Source organism: Numida meleagris, chromosome 4 (assembly GCF_002078875.1).
Source record: "Numida meleagris isolate 19003 breed g44 Domestic line chromosome 4, NumMel1.0, whole genome shotgun sequence".
Lineage (NCBI taxonomy): Eukaryota > Metazoa > Chordata > Aves > Galliformes > Numididae > Numida > Numida meleagris.
The window spans coordinates 18,295,014-18,318,169 of NC_034412.1; the positions used below are offsets into that span (position 1 = coordinate 18,295,014).

General features: G+C 42.5%; 1 protein-coding gene and 1 long non-coding RNA gene across 6 annotated transcripts in view; one reads left to right on the forward strand and one right to left on the reverse strand.

The window, feature by feature from the left end:
• The window catches only part of SPSB4 (splA/ryanodine receptor domain and SOCS box containing 4), an 86,006-nt gene extending 70,309 nt beyond the window's left edge, over positions 1–15,697 (reverse strand). For 2 of the 5 annotated variants that reach the window (XM_021395615.1, XM_021395619.1), the window contains exons 1-3: positions 15,412–15,697; positions 5,659–9,912; positions 5,263–5,422 (exon numbers count right to left, since the gene is read on the reverse strand). The gene's annotated coding sequence lies outside the window, so the exon portion shown is untranslated. The remainder of the gene's footprint in view (positions 1–5,262; positions 5,423–5,658; positions 9,913–15,411) is intronic. The other 3 variants (XM_021395618.1, XM_021395616.1, XM_021395617.1) reach the window with 3 other exon arrangements.
• LOC110398186 lies at positions 9,935–17,559 on the forward strand. The gene is made up of 3 exons (XR_002438253.1): positions 9,935–15,487; positions 16,370–16,435; positions 16,538–17,559. It is a non-coding gene; the product is annotated as an uncharacterized LOC110398186 (long non-coding RNA).

Consider the following 23,156-nt stretch of genomic DNA (forward strand, 5'->3'; position numbering starts at 1 on the left):
CTCCAGCAATTTCAAACCACCACAACAGTTAAGAAATAAGAAAATATTCTTATTTGGCATAATAACACATGATCTCTCCAGTATATCCATTCAGAGGCTAAAACTGAAACATTAAATGTCATCAGATATCCTTGTGATAAAAGATATTTTGTGGAAAAAGATAGTACTTTCAAGGGAAGAGAAAAAGAATCATACCAGTATTGTCCCTTTGCAACTGGAAAGCTCTGGCAGAGAAGACTGCTAGTTGGTGCAGCCTGAAGTGTTTATGTCTCAGTCTCACACTCCTGCCATGCTTTGTCAAGATCTGATGATTAGATTAAGCATACTGTACAAGAACAAGCCAACTCCTAACAGGAAAAGTGTGTCAACGTCGCTTAGCTGTGTCTTCATGCAGACTGCCAAAATATTTAGAGAAGTTATTCACAATAAAAACACCAATTATACTTAGCAGAGAAAAGCTTGCTGGGATATCATTTCACTGTAATTAAATACAGTGCATTTTTAGCAGTTCAGTATGTTGGCATCAGTAGAGCACAACTGCTGATAAAAGAAACATGCTTTCTGCAAAGTCAGCTTTCAGCATTCATGTTTATGTTTCCCCATCAATTACAATGAACCACATATGCAGAAAAACTGAAAAAAACAAACAGATAAGAAATAATAACACAGAAACAATGCAAAACTACAGTAAGAACATGCTAAGGCTTAGGTCAATTCCTCTAATGTGGCACCAAAATAAGTGAATAAAGTGAGACAAGTCCTAAAAATACTGCAATAATCTCTCCAGGAAAGTGACCCCTCTGCCTATGAGGACTGCAAACTCCTATGCAGTTGTTCCCACTCTTCTTGCTATTGCCTCTTGCCGGCTTTTTGCCTTCGTGCACCCAGCTCTTGCAGCACTGCTCCTGCTGCCGTTGGCCAATTCCAGCAGGCGAGGGCTCCCGGACAGTACAGGCTGTAACAGAAGTCTCCCAACCAGAGCCTCTTCACCCTGGGCATGGCCGTTGTTCTTTTGCCAGGTGCCTGAACAGAACAAATCCCCTAAGCATTCCAGCACTCTGAATCCGGTTCTAGCCTCTCTCCAGATGAGACAGTGAGAAGAAAAACACAAGCTCTGTTGTGCTGGACAAGCTGATGAAAAGAATTTCACAAGTTAAAGAACAAGGACTTTTAGCTCTGTGCAGAAAATGTAAAGGCATGAGGCCCAATGTTATGTTCGCAGCATGCAAACAGCTATGAAACCATGACAACACTGCTCTGAAGGTGACAGTGAATTAAGTACATTTTTGGCACCCTAAAATATTGGCCAGCTTGGTTTCAGCTATAGGTCCTGCCATCCAACATTTTTGATGTATTGCATATTTTGAACAATGTTGGCTTCCTTTGTCAAACTGGGAATATACAGTAACAACGCAACCAGCCAGAAATGCTTGGACACCCTGAGCTATCCTGTGCTACAGATAACTTCTGTGTACGCAACACACTTAGCAAAAGAACATTTCACATGTGGGATGAACACTGCAGCAGTAAGTCGTGACTTCTTCAACTCAAACAGGAATGCACATCACGAAAATCCCAAGGATGTGCATCCATAAAGGGTAACTTGTTTTGTAATGTTACAAAAATGTAATTGTTTCAAAATTCAAGATAAGCTTGTTGTTAAAATAGATTGTGCATTTAGCTGCTTGGAATTAGAATAATCTGAAATACCACACCATCTGTACCACCACAGTTAGAAGCAGTTTAGTCAGATGATGAAGAATTCAGAAAGAATCTTGAATAGCTATGAATACAGTGGAATGTATACTTTGAAATGCTTCCATCGACTGTATTTTGGAACTTAGCTGTTTTGAAGTTTTAGTTTGTTTTTCAGCCCTCTGTCTCCCTGCAGGTTTCCAGAACTCGACTCTCCAGTACTGAAAGTTGATTTTAGATGGAAACATTAATTTCCCAAAGAAACGTTTAAGATGACAAAAAACACTTCTATTCTGTTTGTTTGCATAATGGCTTCTCCAAATACAGTAATACAATTTGAAAAACAATTATAGTAACATAATGCAATGAATTTTAGTTTATAATTTTTTGCTATGCGATACTATTTAAAACATTCCATTGGAAAATTACTGAAAAGAAACACACTTTTGTTTCAGGGTTTTTAACACAAATACGCATGTGATTCCATAATTACCATCAGCTTACTCATGTTCAAGCTGCTACACTTTCCTACCACTCCCACCCATTCCTTCTTCCCTTTTTGTCTTTCAGCCACCTGCATTCAAATGCCCTTGAAACAGGTCTGCCTCAGGAAACTGAAGTTGGTAAAATCTTGCATTTTATTTTGCCAGGCTATTTTCAAGTGTATGAGCCCTCTGATTAGGGACATCAGACAGTCCTGTAAACACTTGCTCTGTCACAGCATCTAAATTCAAGCCATGAGCTTACACCTTCTGCACCCTTCTGGCAAGGCATCCTGCATCTTTCAGCCTCCAGCCACCCCTCCCCTGTAGTCAATACCTCCCAAAAGCAGACATTTTGAATGTTCAAGTGCCATGCTTATATTAAAAGAGCAAATTAATATATGAATATGGCTTACCACTAAATGGAGAATTATGTTTTCTGTTCCATTTTGCATTACTGTATCATTTCCCACTTTACATTTCTACTCAGCCACGCTTCACCAAATAACTAAGTAATGCCAACAGGTGTCAGAACACACAAGATTTAAAGCTTAAAAAGTAATTAAGCTTTAATATCTCAATTCCTCTCCAGTCATTACTACTTTTCACCAGCCTAACACTTTTTTTTTTCCAATTTATTTTACAGTTTTAACTCCACAGCTTCATATAGGATCAATATCCTTATAGAGTTGGTTTCAAAACAGAGAACTCCGACTGCAGATGTGGCTGACTACACTCCATCTGCTTCCATTTCTTTTGATGTAACTTGCAGTGGAATCAGATGGCCTTTAAAATGCAAAAAAAAAAGTTAGAGATGAGAAAAACTCCACTGGAAAGCACCATGCTGGTCATGCAGTCAGCTACACATCACAGGGGATGTGTCAGAACTGATCCCTGGGCTGAGGGGAGCTCCAAAGATGGCAGAAAGCGACTATCAGACAAACTCCGCTAGCTTAATGCAATTGTTCTCCAGAAATGTACGGCAACTGCAGAAACTGTAATAACGTACTCCAGTGAAAACCTGGCCCTTCAGCTCAAGGCTCAGTCAGTGCATGACTCAATGTTCCCCACGTCTGGCGAGTCTTTGAGAACCATGAGGAAGCCAAAGTGTACAGGTGGCTTTCAAGGGGCACTCCCATGATGAAGGTGGGAGTAAGGAATAACATTCTGGTTTTAATCACAAGGCTGCTGCAGTCTTAGCAGACTCTGCAAGAGGTTTTCCATCTCCACAGTGTCTGTCTGCATGTTCAGCCATCACTGAATAAACTGAGTTCGTAGTCTCTGTACCATTTATTAAAACGAAGGCTTAAAAGTTGCAATGCTGCTGGAACGACCAGACTATGATCATCTGCTTGTAGCGCTTTGAAGGCTTAAGTTGCTCAATGCTCATTTGAATTGCAGCAGCAGCTCAGAACAACACCTGTCAGATGCTCACTGCTGGTGGGCCAGGGGCAAACACATCCAACACTGCAGTTGAAGCAGCACATACTAGGCAGCTCCTGATCTGATCTGGATGGCTTTAATACTTCCAGCAGAGCTGCCAAATTCCAGTGACAGAAACATATTGTGTCTCTGGCCAAACACAGTGGCCAGGCGCTGAAGATGGGCTCCCTGCAGCGAGCTGCTCAGCCTGGCGCAAGGCGAGCTGGGACAGGCTGCATGGAAGCCACTGCTGCACACAGGGCGTCACGAGGGGGGAAGGGCAGGGCTGGAGTGCACCCAGCCATTGTACTCTGCAAACATGTTGAGGATGAATGCACGAGAACAAGTTCCATTCTGAACAAAAGCGTATTCTTTTGTTTAATAGGAAAATAGGCTTACACAATCACACCATCTGCATCCCTCCTAACCCTTCCCCCTTAACTACTTCAGCCAGCAGTCACCCCCTGCCAAGTCTGAACAGCAGCAGCTCAGAGTAACTACATTACAACTAAAGGGGCAGCTGGGCAGTGGGCAGGCACCCTGCAAGTGACCGCACGGACTATCAGGTTGGACTGCTAGCCAACGGCTGAGAAGGAGCACCAAACCCAATGAGCTTACTTCAAGTTGTATCTGCAGGCAAGGCAACCTGCAGGCTTCAAGTCAAGTCCTGGAGGGAGTAGGAAGAAACGCTTCATTAGTCCTACAGTTTCTAGAGGGACTTCTTTTGAAGAACAGAGGTAAACAGACTTTATACATCTTAAGGAAGCAGCATCAGAAATTCAGACCGTGAACTGATTTATGATGGTTTTATATTTCCCAAGTGAGGTTACAAAGTGACACAGAGTCTTGAGCTCTGACAAAGAGACCAAACAACTTCCTCTTAAATAAACAAATATTTTCTCAAAAAAAAAAAAAAGAAATAGGAAAAAATAGCAACAGCAGTGAACTTCATCCGTCTTGAACATGCCTTTGCTAAAGCCCATCTGTCAGTAGTGAACAATTGCACAGACAAATGGGAATGAAGGAGTAATAAAACAGAAACAAACTAACTTCAAGCAACAAAATTATTTTTTTCTCATACACTTAAAAGCTTCCTCATTTTACAGAGTCGTATTTTGTTTGTGTTTGCTGTTAATTAAGGAAGCAGAACATTTAGTAATGCAGAGGAGTCTGGGAAAGGCCACAGGAATTTAAAGAGTTAAAGCTGTACAGCCACCTAAGTCCCCCCAGTAAGCATCTCTTGACTCCTGAAGGCACAAGGGCTGCCTGCGTGAGGACCCAGGACAGGTCCTCTCATGGGAGAGGCCAGGCATACCGCTGTTTCCTTTCTGCCTCTTCCGTTTTGCTAGAGCCAGATGAAGAAGGGCCGACTTCTCAAACAAATACTGTTTTACAGAGGAAAAATCCCCATTACCTAGACTTTCCACTGTTGGAACAAGAGAGGGCCTCCAACTGAGAAAAGCCATAGTGAAAGGTGCTGTCACGCTGAGAATTGTTTACATCTCCTTACTACTGACCTAACAGAGCACATCCTACAAGAATTTCATGCTACATGTGCCAACAATTCCAGGTATGTCTGACCACAGGGAAGTACTTAAAAGAAAACAACCAATGAGACTTCCTGATAGAGGTATGGACAGAAATAAATCAGCTTTGTGCCTACCTACAGGAGTCTCAACATAGATTGATCCATAAGCTCCAGCGCAAGGCCTGTGTTTCTCAAAATAACTTCCCACTTCAGTTCCTGCTGCTAAGCAGTCTTCTGCAGAGACTTTTCTTTCAAGCAGTATTTCATTACTAATTTTATTTCATTCTTGAATGCACTGGAGGAAAAGGGAGGAAGAAAAAAAAAAAGTAAATGATTTGGAAAAAAAGCTGCACCAGAATACAATTCCTGATAGTAATAAAAAGATACCAGTATTCAATGTCTATGTACACTGCCAGTGAACTAAAACAATTAGCAAAACATTCTGGAAGCCTTGCCAAAGCTATACAAAAATGTGCATCCTCCAATTAAACTTTACATGAAAGAAACATATTTGATATGATTGTAAAGTACCTTCAGGCCATCATCTAAATTTGCCAGGCACCAGTTCTGTAGTAACTCAGGCAGGCCTCACTTTGCCCTGGAGAGAATATGCTCAGTCTAAGTCTGGATCAGCAGCACTACATACAAAATGAAAGAACTGAACTCCAGCAACAGAGAGGAGAAAAAAAAAATGCAATCTTGTTTCAGAGTCCTTACTTCTGGAAAAAGCAGTGAAACCCTAGACTACAATGGGATGTACAGACCACCTTGGTTTCCACCATAAAAAAGAATTAAAGTGACATTTAGAAATGTCTTTACAATTATTAGACTACCTTCAGGAAAAAAAAATATCCATTTCCCGATGAGTTATAAAACCATAACACACTCAATATGGCCTACACTACTAAGAAAACACCGGGAAAATTATTCTTTTTCAACTTTATCAGAACTGGATTTGGTTTCTTTTACCATTTTCAAGAACATCACAGACAGGAGGGAACAGAGTTCATCAATGTGAGGGAAGGAAAGAACAGATATTTTAGTTTCATTGCATGTCTTCTTCACAACAGATTTATGGTAAAGGGCCTTCCCCTTACAGTCCCTGTCTCCCCATAGCCTCCCTCTCCTTTCCATCCTTTCTCTGCATGTCACATTGTCAGCTGTTCAATACCATGAAGCCCTTCTCCCAAGAAGTCTGGAAGTGACAAACAGCTTACTTTCTCATGCAGCCTTCCTAGTGGACTTACATCTGGCTCTCATATTAGGACTCAACAATTCACCAAAAAAACTATCCTCAAAGTAATTGCAATTAAGAAAGATTGTTTATAAAGGCTAACCAGCTTTCATTAGTCACTGAGACACAAGCTTCTACACCAAACTCATCCCAGCTGTGTAACAGAAGGAAAGACCTCCGTGTGTTACCATCAAGAATTTTCCTTCTTCCTAAGAACCACAGTTTTGCCTCCACCCCACCTCTCCATACAAGCTCTCCTGACCTCCCTTCAGACTCATAACCACAGGGAATCTCCAGCAGATGCTGTTTCTATTTTCTCCTCTGGCACCAGCCCACTTCAGTTCCTGAAAGAGCACTCACTTATTTACAGCCGACTTTGTCATTTGGAAACATTAACTTGACCCATGGGTGGGATTAATCTGACAGAATTTAGATCCTGTGATGTACATGAGTTCATCATTAGGATAAAAGTAAAGTCTGTAAATGTCCAATTTGCAATGAATATAAAAAGTGACTCTTCTCCAAAATTAGAGGAGACAGTGGAATTCATCTCCTACAGCAGCAGAACCAACACACTAACTCAATGTTCTTCTCATAAGCAACATAAAGAATGGGGAAGAAACAGATGCATATATGAAGACCACCAAAACCATTCTGACATTCTTCCTGCTGTTTAGCACTAGTTTAAGATGTTTAAATCCAACCCCACAACACAGGCTTTTCAGGCTACTGCAGCCCCCTGGCACTGCTGAAAAGACAGACCACAGAATTGCACTCATCTACCACCTTTCATTAGGCAGCATATACTTGTACAGACAATGTACAGACTCACTGTAATTACTGAAACATTATGTCATGGCTTTTGGGTAGCACAGTATAAGCCAGAGGAAGAGATAAGGTTGCGTTAGTGTCAAGGTCTTTCCTGATATTCTTGTAAGCAAAAAAATAAGATAGAAGCACAGATCCCATTTTCCAAAGCTACCACATGGCTTTAATGATGATCAATGTGATACCTAATGACATCACAACATCTAGTACTGCAGAACTACTTCGATTTATTCAGAAAATTGTTCAAAATCATCTGAGGCCATGTACTAGTGGAATTGAGGCATATTCCTTCTGGTAGGGCAAGCCAGCACCAGAAGGAAAGATCTATAACTAGGAAATGAACAGTTCGCACAGCCAGCAGCTTTAAACAGGAGAGATCAGTCACACTGAACTCCAGACTGCAATGCCCAAAAGTCAGTGCTAGGTTTGTGCTGCAGCAGCTACTAACAGGTGGGTTCCCAAGTACCACCAGCGGCTGTGGGACATGCAGAAATTGCTTCTGGCTCAGGCCTCTTTTCAGTGCTCTAAAAAACAGAGAACACTGTAACATCCTCTAACATGACCACCACCTTTACTAGAAAGGGAGAAAACTAGAAAGCAGAGAGTGATAGAACCCTGTGCTACCATCTACCTTTCCTAACATCCCTATCCCAATTCCCTATCTGATGCTATTAGATAAAGACTTTGGGTAGGAAAGAGGATGTACCTGGCAAGGACCTTGGTGGTGAAGCTAGGAATCTCAGATATCCTCCCAAGTGGTTGCTAAGATTCCCTTGTTTGGGAACCACTGCCTTAAATTAGTGGTCAGAAGAACACAGGATCAGTCAGGCAAGGAGAGGAGGAAAACAATTTATGGAACTGTGCCACAGCTGCAGCCAACACAGACATCCAAGAGCAACGAGAAAAGATAGCCTCAAATGCTATAGCTGGAGTACAGTACACAGCGTTCTTCACTGAGGAATCTCATGTCTAAAATTCTCCCAGGCAGTGCTTTGACGAGGCTCTACCACAGCTAAAACTAGCTCATGTACCAGAGGACTGTGTTTGGAGCTCATCTTGTACTGCAAAACACACCTCTGAAGCAGAGTGAAAGGCAAAGGAAAGAAACAAACACAGCATGCTCTTCTGCAAGGAAGAATTAATAGCAATGTAAGCATAGGGAACTTTCAATATTAATAAAATACGGTAGTCAGTCCCCATTCAACTGCACTGTGCAGAAATCACTATGATTTATGACTTCTGCCTAGATCCAATTGCAGAGGAAAAAAGGCTGTGTGTGCCTCTCATATCAGGCGTACATTGCTTCATGTCTGCACAGGACACAGAAGCAAACAAGGCTGCCTGCTTTACACAAACAAAATATTAAAGGAATTAATTTCTAAGGCAGTGGGAAAATACTACAAGAGAGAAGTTCCAATCCTCAAATTCCGCCTATTTAAATTAAGCTGCTTAATCAAGTTAATTGAGAGAATTAAAAAAGCACCAGATTCACCAGCTATTCTCTAGCCACTCCCAATCTTGTGTTACTTTTCCTGGGCACAAGCTCCCCTGCTGGCACTGCACAATCTATCATCAGCCATTAGGCTGATTACCAGCCATTAGTTTTGCTAAGTACACGTATGAAATTTAAACCTACTTTTGTTATTTATTTACAAGCTATTCATGTACTGCATATGAAGCAGCTGTACAGTGTTCTGTGTTAACAAGAAAAGTGTAGCTGAACATGAGTTATAAATTAAAAATAACCAGTAGAAGTAGTAATTTCCTTTCCTTTCCTACTGAAAATTTGTTTGATAGGACAAACAGGACAGAAGTTTATCATCTTTAATAGTACAGCTGATTCTGTAGGCTGATGAACAGGTAAGAACCCACCAGAATGACAATTATCAGTGCAATAAACATAAAATTCAATTAAAGTGTCATTTGAGAAAACACAGAGCAGAGTTCGAATTCTTACAAAACAACATTTTTTTCCCTGTTAATAAGGCAGAGTGATTAAACTAAAAGATATCCCGCTTTATTGAAAAAGCGAATTATTACATACAATAAAAATATCTTCTTGCACCATTAGAGACCTAAATGCAAGAACTGAATTCTGCTAAGAGCCTGTCAACCCATACACCTTTGCTGTAATAGTGATCGCTAAATTTTCCCCTACAATTGTTTTATACAATAGACCTCAGCTTTGATTCTAGCATACCACATTTCTTTAGAAACCAAACACAAAACAGCTGTGGAAGCAAAACCCACTGTATGCAAATATTCAGATCAAAAACATGCAAGCAGAATATCCCTTGTGAAGGCCACTTAAGAGGGAACTCTGTGATGAAAGTTTTATTAAATGTCAGTTATGCCTTGGTGTAAGGATATCCAGAGGAAGGATCCCACACACATTTTTCTTAACAGGTGCAAACAGATGCCTGCTCTGCACAGTTTAGATGCTTGAATGAGTAAGTGTCCGAGTGTCTATACTGTCAGCAAAGTTCCTGGGGAACCAAGCTACTTGCTATACTCACTACTATGTTTCCTGCATTTCTAATTCAGACATCTAAATTTGGATGGCAGATTTAGGCAGCATATTTCCCACTCTAACAATTAAAACAAACAATCAATCAATTCACTTATCTTCATCCATACGCAGAAGCAGGAGTAGATCCCCATGCACAGGCAGAGCAAACTGTAGTACATTACAGCAACAGTCCATCAGTCTCAGCAATCTCTAGCTGCAGGGCAAGAGAAAGAGTCTCCTCTCATCTCCTGACACATTAGCTAGTAATTCCACATTAGTCTAAGCTCACTATTTCATGACATTTCTGCCCCACCTTGGGCATAACTCCCATGAGTTCCAAGCCATTTCAATGCAATGAAAAAATAAAATTTAAAAATAAAGGGAGCACACGTTGGCTTGGCTTCATTGAGACTTCCTCCTCCAGCACCCTCTATTAGCAGAATGTGGACAGAGTAAGTCTCGTGTCTCTGGAGTGTCAATACATTTCAGCTTCAATTTCCCTTTGGAGTTTTCTTCCAGTAGTCAAGTTGTGATGGCCTGGCAGACACAGACTTCTTCTTCTCTTGCATTTTCATTCAACTTTGCTGGAATGAGGTGCATACAAGTGAATAAACTGCTAATTCTTGTTAGTGTCTAAGGGCAGGAAACTCAAGCCAATTGTCAATGATGTAGATGGCTTGCTGGAAAAAACACTGTAAAATGAAAAATCACCGTATCCCTAGACATGAATTCAAGGCAGCAACCTCATGCACTTCCTCTCCTCTCAGAGCCACTTAGCAGGAGCCGCTGCAGCAGGCAAGGGGAGGGACACTGCTAATGTCCCACAACAAGGACTTCAAGCAAACAAGTATCTCACAGAAACTGCTGATTTCATCTGTGCCCCTTGCCTATGAAAAATGCTTACACTTCACATTTCATTTCTTAAAACCAATTAATTTTTAGACTTAGTTGCTTCACTGAATTCATCACCTTTTCTCCAGATGCATACACATTTTCACATACTTGGTAGATGATCATTGTACGTACAATGCTGAATCTTACTTTATACAAGTCATCAATGAACTAAATGTAAGATTTTTAAGATTACAGGAAACAGTTATGTTAGCACTGACCAAAGTACAGAGGAACTTCTTTATCTGATATTTTAAACATTTAAAGTAACCAGCAGCCTCAACGCGCTATTTGCTTTTGAATAGGAAAGATGACAGAAAACACATCCTTTTTATCTTGCATCATCAAAAACAAGGACTATATAAATATTTAATGAATGATCAGTACATTGTGAATTACAAGTGTGACTATCACAATTAATATTACCCAGATGTTAGCAGCCTCAGAGACTGACAATACCGAAATCTAAGGAAACAGCAATAGCAAAGTGCACGTCAACAGTCCTTTTACAATTCTTTATTGAAGACTTAAGATTGAAGAGTTTCAGGCTTTCTAGTGCACCTAGCTGCTGAGAAGGATCAGCAGATATCACAAAGGAAAAGTTACAGAAGACAGAGCTAGGGCAGTCCAGATCCTGGTTATGTCCTGGGACACGGACCTAATTCTGCAGGAAGAAAATCCTCATTCTTCTGGCAAGGTAGCATAAAGGTGGGACATCTCTCAAAATCCCTTTGCAAGATGTTCCTTAGGAATTGTTAAAATAGAAAGGGACAGCCCAGTCTAACAGCATGCAAGTGCATTCGAGACTTGGGTAGCGAACAAGAACATTCTTCTGGCAACGCACAAGAAAGCGAACTCAACTAGAGAGTCTACTGTATGGCTCTGCAAGAATTCATCTGCAGTCAGCTCAAAGATGGATTTCATTGCCACGTTTTATGCTGCACACCAAAGCTTACTTGTCATTCAGCCTCTGACAAATCCTCAAAGATAAAGTTGCTAAGTCACCCTCACTCTGTAGCTCAACACAATCCAGCTCGGTACCTGACACCCATCACGAACAGGATTAGCCTACAGCGTCCAACCCAAAGATACACAAAAGAGAAGGAAATATAACTGCTGCTGCTTAGCTTTGGTTCAAGTTCAGTTGACTTAATTATGAACAGATCTAGGTCAAAGCTGAACACCCATGCTTCTCACTAAGGAAGAGAATGCGTAAAGGGCTGAATTGCATTGGTCTCTGAGGCAAAGAAAATATCCCTTTAAGAAAAACAGCACAGAGTCCCAAATACACGTACAAATAGAAGTAGGCTAGAACCTACTATTCCATTTTCGATCTACAAGCAGGCAAAGAAAGGAAAAAAGTGAGCTCTTCCTAATGCTCTTGATGCACAGGCAGAGTCTGTAACAGGAATGAGGTAGCTGAAACATAGCCATTATGTTTTAAGCAAATATTGCCAATCAGATTCTGGCAGTGCTTAGCTTAAAGTCCTGCTCGAGCCTCACTGCTCACATCCACTTTTTGGTCTCCAGAAACATTCAGCAAGCATCCATAAATGTCAATGGGTGCCATTTTTTTCCACATGGAGGAATTCAATTCCACACCTTTGTTCCATACACACTTCCATGTCAGATGCCATTCAGTCACAAATGTAACAAAATATCGGTGGGAAGGTTCAACCTCTGCTGCCATACCGCCAACATCCGTCTCTGACATCATGAGCCAACATCACAAAATAGGAGGCACTGCTTTCAGAGCAGCGCTCATACATCAACCAGAGTTCTCCCTATCTTAAACTGCATTTTAGAAAGACAGCTTTAAGTCATCGCCAAAAGACATGTATGCTGCCGAGAGCAACACAGATTTGTTAGCATATACATATGCTAATGTGTACATATACATATGTTAATACATACAATCCCATGAAAAATACGTGTGGGTGAGGTAGCTGTCTGGTCTGGCAAGCTTCAGTCCACAGCATATGTTTATTTTCCTAACAGTAAGTCCAACAACAGTAATTTACAGAATTATCAGCAAATATTTAGCTATGCATAACAATCATACATTGAGCTTTGACTTAAGGCTACTGATTGAATAAATAACCACATTTTTTAAGCATTGGTTCCAGAACAGCAAATGGATCTGTACTGGCTTAATAAATACTTTAAGACCCCAGGACAACATGTGTGGCCTACATTTCCATTAGCCTCAAGCTGTGTGCTGTATTAACGTAACCCAGCAAAACGGAACTAAATGAGCTGCGTCACTCTGAGCCAAGTTCCACCAGCATGACGCCCCAGCTCACAGAGCAGCCAGCAGCACCAGGTGACACCAACTTGTGCTTCCCTCTGCCAGTCACCTCTCTTTGGCCTTCAGCCAGGGCTTATGAAGTCCAGCAACATTTACATCAAACCTCTACATTTCCCTTTTCTGTATATTATATTAAGAAGAGCACACTTATCGTCACTAGACGAAGGAGGAAATGGAAGTGAATAGCAACACTGCTCCATGTTGCCATTGTTCAAGCTGGGATACATAGCACCCGGAAGCGCTCTAGAAGCCTCATGTTTGCACTGAAGAGATGTTGCCTGAGCACGAAAATACATGAGTAAAGGATGTCAGTGAGCAGCAGTGAGCAGCCAAACGAGCTAAAGAGAAAATACAGACACAATGCAAACTGACATACAGAACTCTGCTCTGGTTAAGGCATCCCTTCAGCTTCTTTTCACCCTCTTTTTCACTCTTGTCTTGGTGAAGAGAAATTACAGAGACAGGACAGCTAGGTACCTAACTACTGCTGCTAATCACTTTAATCAAGTATATTTAACTGTAAACCTATCAGAAAACCACGCTCTGCTTTCTTCTTCCATTGTTGTTACTGTACCATAAGTGGGTAGGCGCAGGAAAAGTCTCCAGTTGTCTCAACTCAAAAAAACAACAACAAAAAAAAGACCCAACCAAAGTAACCCTCACACAGCACTCTGGAGTCTGGCACTGAGTTCCACTGTGCCAAGTATTCTCCCTCCCCACAGAAAGAGGGCAATGACCTATCCACAGAAGAGGGGCAAATGGCGATTGTGAAAGAAAATGAGACAAAAATAGCTTGCTTGATTTTTCTTGGTACATGGAAAATCCATTACAGAAGTTCATAGAGCAACAGTGAGGCCTGATAAGTTAACGAGCTGCTGCATGGGGAGTCATGGGAGAGATGGCCCATCGCTCAGAAATTCCTGCATGGCACAGGATACGAGTCATGAGGGTGACTAATATGGTCAGACCAAAAATCACCAGTTCTGATTCCTTCAGGAAGCAAGATATTCAAACAGTACTTCACTAGTGGGTAGGGGTTTCATTGTTTGTTTTTGTGTTTCTGCATTCAAAACAATCAAAAAAATCCAATGCAAACAAACAAAACCCTCAACTCTCTAACAGCTACTTGCAAAAAGGCAGAACTGCCTGATTACATCAAAGCTCCAGCCGGAGCTGGACAGGAAGCCTGCTTCGAAGCGGGTATGGGTGACATAAGCAAAGACAACCAGAGACCCATAGACTGTACTGGTGCCGGGCCTGCAGGACAGAGCTCAGCAATGCCCATACACCTGCAGGAGGGCCTTGGCAAGGCTGTGGAGCTCTGCCACTCACCCCTGTGACGAGGGAGCTGTGGGCCTGCACCCAGCCTCGCACAGCCAACAGTGGGAATATGAAGCACATCAGCCACTAAGAGAACCACACTATTACCGATGCCAGTTACAAAACTTTGACTTGTTGTCGAGAGAACGTGTGGTATCTGGCATTATTCTGTCAGCAGCACCAAATAATGTCAGAGCAATTTGATATTCACGTCCCCGACAGGCTGCTTTAGTTACAGAAACAACATTAAAAATGCAGCATCCTTTGAAATAGCTGGAGAAGCGGGGCAAGTTCCAGCCCCAAGCACAATAAACAGCTCCCCGGGGCTCGTTCCTCCCTGGAGGATGAAGTCTTTCACAGCCAGCAGACACCTTATCAGGGATTGTTTCTGTCACCGATGGCAAACGCACTGTGAAAGTATCAGTCACAACAACTTAAGCTCTGCAGCCAGTATCAAACCAGTGACCAGCCATCCCCACAGAAAGGACGCTTTCTCCACATAGCAATCCAAGCTGTAAGTACTAAACACAAAGGAACAGAAGTGATTCGCTGCCAGCATGGACACTGCCACATCAACTTCCTCTACCGCACTGACACCCAGGCACTCCTCGGGAATGAATGGGGCAGAGCACAGCGTGCAGTTCTCCAGCCCTTGGCTGCAGAAATCGCTGTACGCCAGCACCGCCAGCAGCAGGAGTTTTTAGAAGTAACAAGAGGACGAATTCAGGGAATACCTTTCTTTGTGGCAAGTCAAGCCTCGCGTACGAACCGGGTTACCTCTTCCCCTCACTGAGAGATGGCTCAATATTTCCATCCTATCTGAACGGTGAAGCCGAGGTTCAATTTTAGTACCTGAAAAAGTACCAACTAAAAATTGCCAAATACTAGCTTGCAGCAGGCGTTAGGCAGGAGGGTCTGCTTTCACTAGTGCAAAGTCAAATAAACTCAAGTTCATAAGAAACCTAAACCTTCACCTATGCTAACGTCTAGGAATAACTCTCTTTCACAACTCAAATAAGTAATTATTCTTCAAAACGTTACATTAGGAAACAGAAAACATACCAGAAATGTATTTATTCTAACACCGGCATGGAAAACAGCACTGTGTAAAAAAGCACCTCGTCTCCACAGGCTTCCCGTGCAACAAAACACAGAACTACCACGAGCAGATAAAGCTATCCGTCCCAAACTTACCATAAAGAACCATCAAAGCAACTCTACGGATCCGCTACGCGACCAGAAGGGCAATCCAGAGAAGAGGAGGCGAATTGTAAGTAAACAAACTCAAAGAAGACCAAGAAGAAAGAAACTCGCCGCGACTCGCAGGAGTACTTCCCCACGCGGTGCTCCCCCGGGGACAGGCAGACCCCGCCACACCGGGAGCTGCCCCGGAGGTGCGCAGACGAGCCGGGCGCTGCCGCACGGCGCTGCCCGGAGCCGCGGCCCAGCGGCGAGGCGGGCTAGGGCGCACCGGGGTGGGCGGCGGGGCCGGGGCGCCGCGCCCCGCTCGGCTGCTCCGCGCTCGGCTGGGTCGGGCCGAGCCGCCCGGGAGCCCCGCCCGGTGCCCGGTGCAGGCGGGAGGCGGCCTGGCGCGGCTACCGGGCTTTGTGCGCGCTGCCTCCCCCGGCGCCGCCCGCCGCCGCCGCCGCATGCGAGAGCCGACGCAGCTGCGGAGAGCGGCGGCGGGGACCGCCGTGCCCCCTCGCGAAAGCCGATCCCGCTGATCTCATCGCGGCGGGTCACGAATCCAGTGGCCGGGGAATTAACACCAGATGGCGACGCCCCTTCCCCCCGGCCCGGCCCGGCCCTCCCGTCCGCGGGCGGGCGCCCCAGGCGGCCCCGCCGAGGGGGAGCTCGGCCCCGGGCACCGCGGCTCGGCTGCACGGAGGGCGCGGAGCGCCGCTACCCGCCCGGCACCGGAACCGCCCCGAGCCCGCTCCGGGGCAGCGCAGCTCGGCGTGAGGGAGCGCGGGGATGCTGACCGGGAGGGGACGGGCGTGCAGCGCTGCACGGGCAGCTGTCCGCAAAAACTAAGCAAGCATGCGTGTGCGTGGGGTTGGCCGGGGGGGTTCTGCTGTATTTCATCTCTCTAGGCTGTGTAGATGCATCTGAATTACACTTTGGGATGCCAAAAATAAACACGTGCTTCCAGGTAAGCGCTGAGTCACGGCCAGAGCAAGTTCTGTCAAGCCGCTGCAAGCTACACAAGTGTGAAAAGGTGAGTGTTTCCATCACTGCTCATTAATATCTCTAAATGCTAACTTGAAACATCAGTGTTTTCTAATCTTAATAACCCTGGATCTAAATTCCCAATTTCCAGGAACATCATCAGACACCATGCAGCTGGTGCACTTTCCCTCACACACACTGCTTGGCTCAAGAGCTCCACACATCTCAGTTCAGATGCAGCTTTTCCTCACACCGCCTGTGCACGTCCCTCCCCAAAACTTACTATAAGGAGGGAACCAGTGAAGATTAACCTCTCACAGAGACGTAGTAGCACTCCTTACATTGCACTCCTCAGGGGTGACATTAAATAGATGTCTCTTGTGGGAAGAGACAATAAAAGCTTACTGAGATGAACAACTTACTGTACTTCCCACTGGTATTTTTCCTTAAATTCTACTTCCTCAAATGCTGTGTATGCTCTACACTTCTGGGCTGAAGAGTGCAAGAAATTTTTACACCAATTTTCATAATGATATTTACTTTCACATTACTTTTGTTTTACTGAAGTCTTCAGACCTTAGCAAGTTCAAAGAACTGAACAGGACAAGAGAAATACCTATGCTCACATCATAAATGATGGAGAGGAGATTCTTTGAGTCTTCAGCCAAGACACCTCAGGATGAGCTGCAGTACAAATGACCGTTTGTTTCACATATTCCACATGGGCAGGACAGAACATAAATATGGCAGGTTCTTCTGAGCTGATCTCATACAGTAAAAGGGGAGGAGAGAAAGAGGCACAGGTTTTTATGACGGCATTATGAACCTTTCAAGATAAACAATGTGATGTATAAAGGCAACAAAATCAACCATGTGGTGCAGTTCCTGGGCCTCCACACCATGAAGGGAAGAATCCAGACTTGTCATAAATACTATGCATTACTCACATTGCCAACATATTCCACTTGTTCTATTTACCTCACAAAATAAAAATCACTCAGAAAGAAAAACTTAAGAACAATATACATGACTGATTAAAGCTTAAGAATAATATACATAAGTTCCCAATATGACTGGGAAACACCACTGTGAGGTGGTGAGTTGCAGGTGAAAATCTTTTGCCCTATCTATCTGCTTGGAATTGCCAGGCAGACTTGTCTGAGTGGAAGCTGCCCACTGCTGCCTAGGAATGAGTAAGAAAATGAAAGTTGATTTAGATTGGAGAAGGCCATATTTTGGTTTTTGCTTAAGTCATGCATGAGAATCATAGTTTGAAGTTGTATCTTGGCATTTGAGCTTGGCAAACAGACCAAAAGCAGTGAACTGCCGAACTTGGTTCTTCCCATACACGTTCATCTCCATGTTAAGTTCCACACTTACAGGATGGTTGAACCTTCATCCACCCTCAACTCCACATGAAAATGATTAGGAAATATTTCCTACATACATATAATAAGTACTGACCTCGGACCCAACAATCCCTCTAAACAACAAATCAATTTACTATGATTTTTATCTCTTGATTTCTGGGTATATCCAAAAGGCAACGTCTGCTATGGTTCCTGCAGCAGCCCAAGCAATCAAACAAAGCCCATCTCTAAATCCACAGGACAGCACAAACACAGAACTGAGATTTATGGATTATAAGTATTATGTTTTCTTGCATCACATTTTCTATTTAAGGTACTTAAGAAATCTGTATTTTTTCTAACCCCCTCAGTATAGCAATACTAGAATCATCGTTCTTATAATGGAACAAAAGTTGAAAATTATGATGAGTTAATTTCTTGTTTTCACAGATTTTAGAAATCCACATGAAAAGCACTGTCTGGTGACATCACTTCTCTACCATAGCTGTCCTTATAGCAGTGAATTCAAACTTTACCACAACTACTTGGACTCAGTCAAAGCTATTAACCAGGAAGCTAAGATACTTGCATCTCAGTGAGCTGAGAAATGGCTACAAGACTGGGATCTGCTCTCCCAGGTCACTGGGCAGAAGTTAGAATTTACTTCTTCAAGTACAACCTTGTAGAACCAAAAAAAAAATGAAAGCTCATACAGATTAGGAAATCAGTGCTTGCATAAATGTACCATTAGTTCAAAGATTCTGAACAGAGGATAAAGATTCTGAATGCCTCATTTGAGAAATAAGGATGACATTCAGAAACACTTAATACTGCAGAAATAGCTTATTTTAAAATGTCAAGTCAGTCTATCTAAAAGCTGAGCCACCCGTACTCTCAAATGTACTTCCAAAGCTTACTACATACTTCATATCCTATAAAATAGACAAGTTTCTTTCCCAAACACATCAGATAAAGAAAAAAAAAAGAACAACTCTACTTTCAGACTACACAAGCACAATACTTACAAGTTAGAAGAAAGCTGTTCGTGTTTTTTTTCTTTTTGTTCATATATTATTTCCAGAGCCCAGAGTCTCAAGGACTACAGTAACTGATTTCTCTGTGGAGCTGGTGTTTAAGTGTTTCCTTTATGCAAAATTTAGTTGGACAGAGGCAGCCATAAGTTCCCACCAACAGAGAAGCAAGACAGCCAAAGGTTTTTAGAGAAGTTTTTTTCTTGAACACAGTGATGACTGCTTGTCTTGTTGCCAGCAGTAAACAAGGCAGAGACATCTCAGAAGACATAACACAATCAACTGATAAACAATGGCAGCAGTTATTAGAACACTGAGAACAATGAAAAATTCATTCTACTTACTTATCCTGGATTCTGCAAGACCAAAAGGGCAAATTCTAGCAGTTACATTCTGATGCAGAAGCCTCTGACTGAGAATGACCTCTGAGGAGGCAGTTCCTGTTTGGGAAGTCAGAGAGCCCACTTCCACTGCCTGCTGCAACCCAGGACAAGTAGGTGTTCATTAGAACTTGCTTTGAAACTACATTAAATGCTTTGAAGTCATTACAGTGTCACAAACCTCATCAAAAATTGACTGGCCCCTAGTTCGCATCACAGGACTCTGGTGTTGTACTCTTGGCTTTGAAATGTGCTAATGCAGACAATCATGCTTTGTACAACTTCTAATTTTCAAGTGGTATTACTGTATAGCACTTTCCAGACTATATTACAGCAATCACATGTCACTATTAAAAGGCCAATTTCAAAAGAGAAATCAAACACAAAAATCTCAGTAAAGAAGCAATGGATATAGAGCCTGGGACCATGACTGTCACAGGAACATCTGAAATGAAGTTAGTATACAAGATTGCTGTTGCTGCAGTAGATAATGTTTTTGGTTTTATTGTTGTTTTCAAAAGGACAGACAGACCAGGGTGCGAGAACTCAGCTCTCTTGAAGCTTCTTGAAGCACTGGGATCATCTTAGCTTGATTTAGACTGAATCATGACTTATCCAAACTCCTTGGATTAAAAGGCCACTGTGTATCCATTCTGGCACATCAGCTACTACATATGTGAAGGAAACTCATTTAACTGTTATTGATGGTTTTGATAATATCAATACTTGTCCATTGAACTGGTCAAGTGAGAAACTAAGTCATTATGGTCTCCCATGGGAAAAGCGCCAACCTTACAGTTAGCAAGAAGTGACAGTAATGATCCTTCTCTCTCGTCTTTTTCTTTTGAAGTAAATAAGACACCCCAAAATAATTACTTATGGAAAGCCGCAAGATGCATACTTCGGATCACAAGCAACTACAGAGTGCAAATCCATAGCACATTAGCTGTTATATCAAATACGGTCACAAGGAACTGATGTGGTTAGATGTATCACCCAGATTTCCACATGATGCATTTCTGAAATCTAAGCAATATGTATATCTCAGTCAGTAACCGTTTTTTTTTAGCTGAAGCAGATTGCTTTTTGTTTCAGAACTGCTTTCCAAATCTACTTAGTGGATAATTTCCACAATGTTTTAGAAGACAGGTATCAAACAAATAAAGAGGAAGGTCCAAACCAGATTATTCTCCCGAAAAGACAGAATTTACCCTGCATCCTGCCTTGATTCTTGAAGAAAAATCATGCATTTTCTAAAACTTTGAGAAACTATGATAACCAAAGGCAGATTTATTCACATCCTCCCTATAAATATACACTATTGCTGTTACCAAAAACATTCCAGACATTCAACTTTGTTACACCGAATCACAGAATCATAGAATCACCATGGTTGGAAAAGACCTACAAGATCATCCTGTCCAACCATTCACCTATCACCAATGGTTCTCACTAAACCATGTCCCTCAACACAACATCTAAACGTTCCTTGAACACCTCCAGGGTCAGTGACTCAACCACCTCCCTGGGCAGCCCATTCCAGCGCCTGACCACTCTTTCAGAAAAGTAGTATTTCCTGATGTCCAGCCTGAATCTCCCCTGGTGCAACTTGAGGCCATTCTCTCTTGTCCTGTCACTAGTTACACAAGAGAAGAGGCCGACCCCCAGCTCACTACAACCTCCCTTCAGGTAGTTACAGAGAGCAATAAGGTCACCTCTGAGCCTCCTCTTCTTCAGACTGAACAACCCCAGCTCCCTCAGCTGCTCCTCATAAGGCCTGTGCTCCAGACCCCTCACCAGCTTCGCTGCCCTTCTCTGGACAAATTCCAGGGCCTCAGTGTCTTGTAGTGAGAGGCCTAAACCTGAACACAGTACTTGAGGTACTGCCTCACCAGTGCTGAGTACAGAGGGACAATTACTTTCCTGCTCCTGCTCGAAACACTATTTCTGATACAAGCCAGGATGCCATTGGCCTTCTTGGCCACCTGGGCACAATGCTGGTTCATGTTCAGTTGAGCATTGACCAATACCCCCAGGTCCATTTCCTCTACACAGTCTTCCAGCCACTCTGCCCCAAGCCCGTAGCATTGCCTGGGGTTGTTGTGGCCATATATTCCTAATGTTCCTCAAATACTAGTTACATCTATGAGTTCTATTGTTTCACAATCCTACTATGTTGAAAAAAAATCCTGTGTCAATTGCTACTTCCATAAAAACTACAGTTTTGTTATTAGAAAAGCATTGTGTTTTAGCAACATGCCTCAGGGCTAAAAGAGATATCAACATTACTACATTTTTCCATCATGTTCTAAAAAAAAAAAAAGTCAACAAAACCCTTTGTTTTCCCAGCCCTGGAATACTTACTCAAAGATATCACCTAAGCTTGATTAATATCCATTTAGACCCTTTTTCTACACAGACTGATAACCAACATCTGAAACTCCAGGAAACTCCATCTGAAACTTTTAGAATATGTCACATATTTCAGTTCCCTGATTTGAAGGGCAGAGGGGAGGGGAGAGAGCCTCGAGGGTTTTCAGCTATCACTATTGTACATTTCTGGGAAAACTCTTGCAAGTGTGAAGTCTTTGTCTTGAAAGCATTTTGTTTCAGTAAAATTAAATCACTAAGTATTCCAGGCATAACGTGTGTCCTGCGTGAATGCAAAACAAACAAAAAAGTCTGTGTTAATTGCTTAGGTGCAATAACTTAGACAACAGGATTACGAGAGTTTCTGCTAATCCACCTTACTTTCTGGGTTTCAATTATTAACTTCAGCACTGCCTGTTTTCACAGCAAAGCCACTAAGTTGATGTAATTTATTCAGTTTGCCCTCAACCCCCTTCAAGATTTACAATGATACATATCTTTGGCAATTTTCCCCAGGAGATCTTTTGTTTCTTCAACTTGAAAACATCCATTCACATCAAAAGCAAAGTCAGTACAGTTTATTATCCATTAAACCATTTGAATATGATTCTTCTACTAAAGGCTGTGACTGCAGGCAACCATCTGGGGTATGGGCACACAAAAGGCTGTTCTTAAGGGTGCATGCACAAAAGCACCATGGGGATATGGAAGTGTGTACCACACAAAGACACCCAATTGTCTTTTCTTTCATGCTTTTTTTGAAGGTGCCATAAGCATCTAATCAGAGAATTAAGCATCAGAGAGGCAGCCCTCAGATGGCAGACGTCAGCTCCAGTGAGGACAGATGGTGAACAAAGGTGAAAAGCACACAAAGCATCAGGGCCGTTCTGTACAGGGAAGCAGTTTCACTCCTCAGTTACAACAGCCACAGCCAAAACATATTATTTTCTTTCTGGGACTCTCACAACTACAGGCCCACTTCCCAATCACTCACAGTACATGTAGGCTCACTTCCCGTGTTGTCTGTGAAGTGTTACCAGCACTAACTGGCAGCACCCACAGGTCTCTGGGAAAGAAAACAATGCATATTGCTACAGACATACTAGTTTGGCACAATCATTTGTCAGGGGAACACAACTCACTGACTGCCTTTTAGAATAGAAACTTGAGGTCTGAGAACATAAAGGAAACAACTTCATTTAATTCACCCAAGATATGCCTGAAAAACATTATTCACTTACTTTTCAATCATCTAATACATTACGATTGTTTTAAAAATAGGACTCATAAAGAAACAAGTTACCCTTGGACAGAGCTTTTCCATATGGTAATGCATAAGCAGTTTACATGATACTAGATACGCTGTGGCATATATCCCACTGCTAACAAAACTCTGAATGGCTAAGTGTACCTTTAGCTCATCTTGCACTTCTCCAAAGTTCCTGAGAAGTGAGGATAAAATAGTTTTATACCATATTTAAACTGCAAGGATATAGCGACTCTCCAGGCAACAAAGCTCAAATATTTAAATAAAAAGTAAGACGTCCATAGGAAAACTGAAAAATCTGAGATCATAGGTCAATACAGACAGGCAACAGCCTTCTGAAATGGCACAATCCTTGCTGAATTTGTAACACATT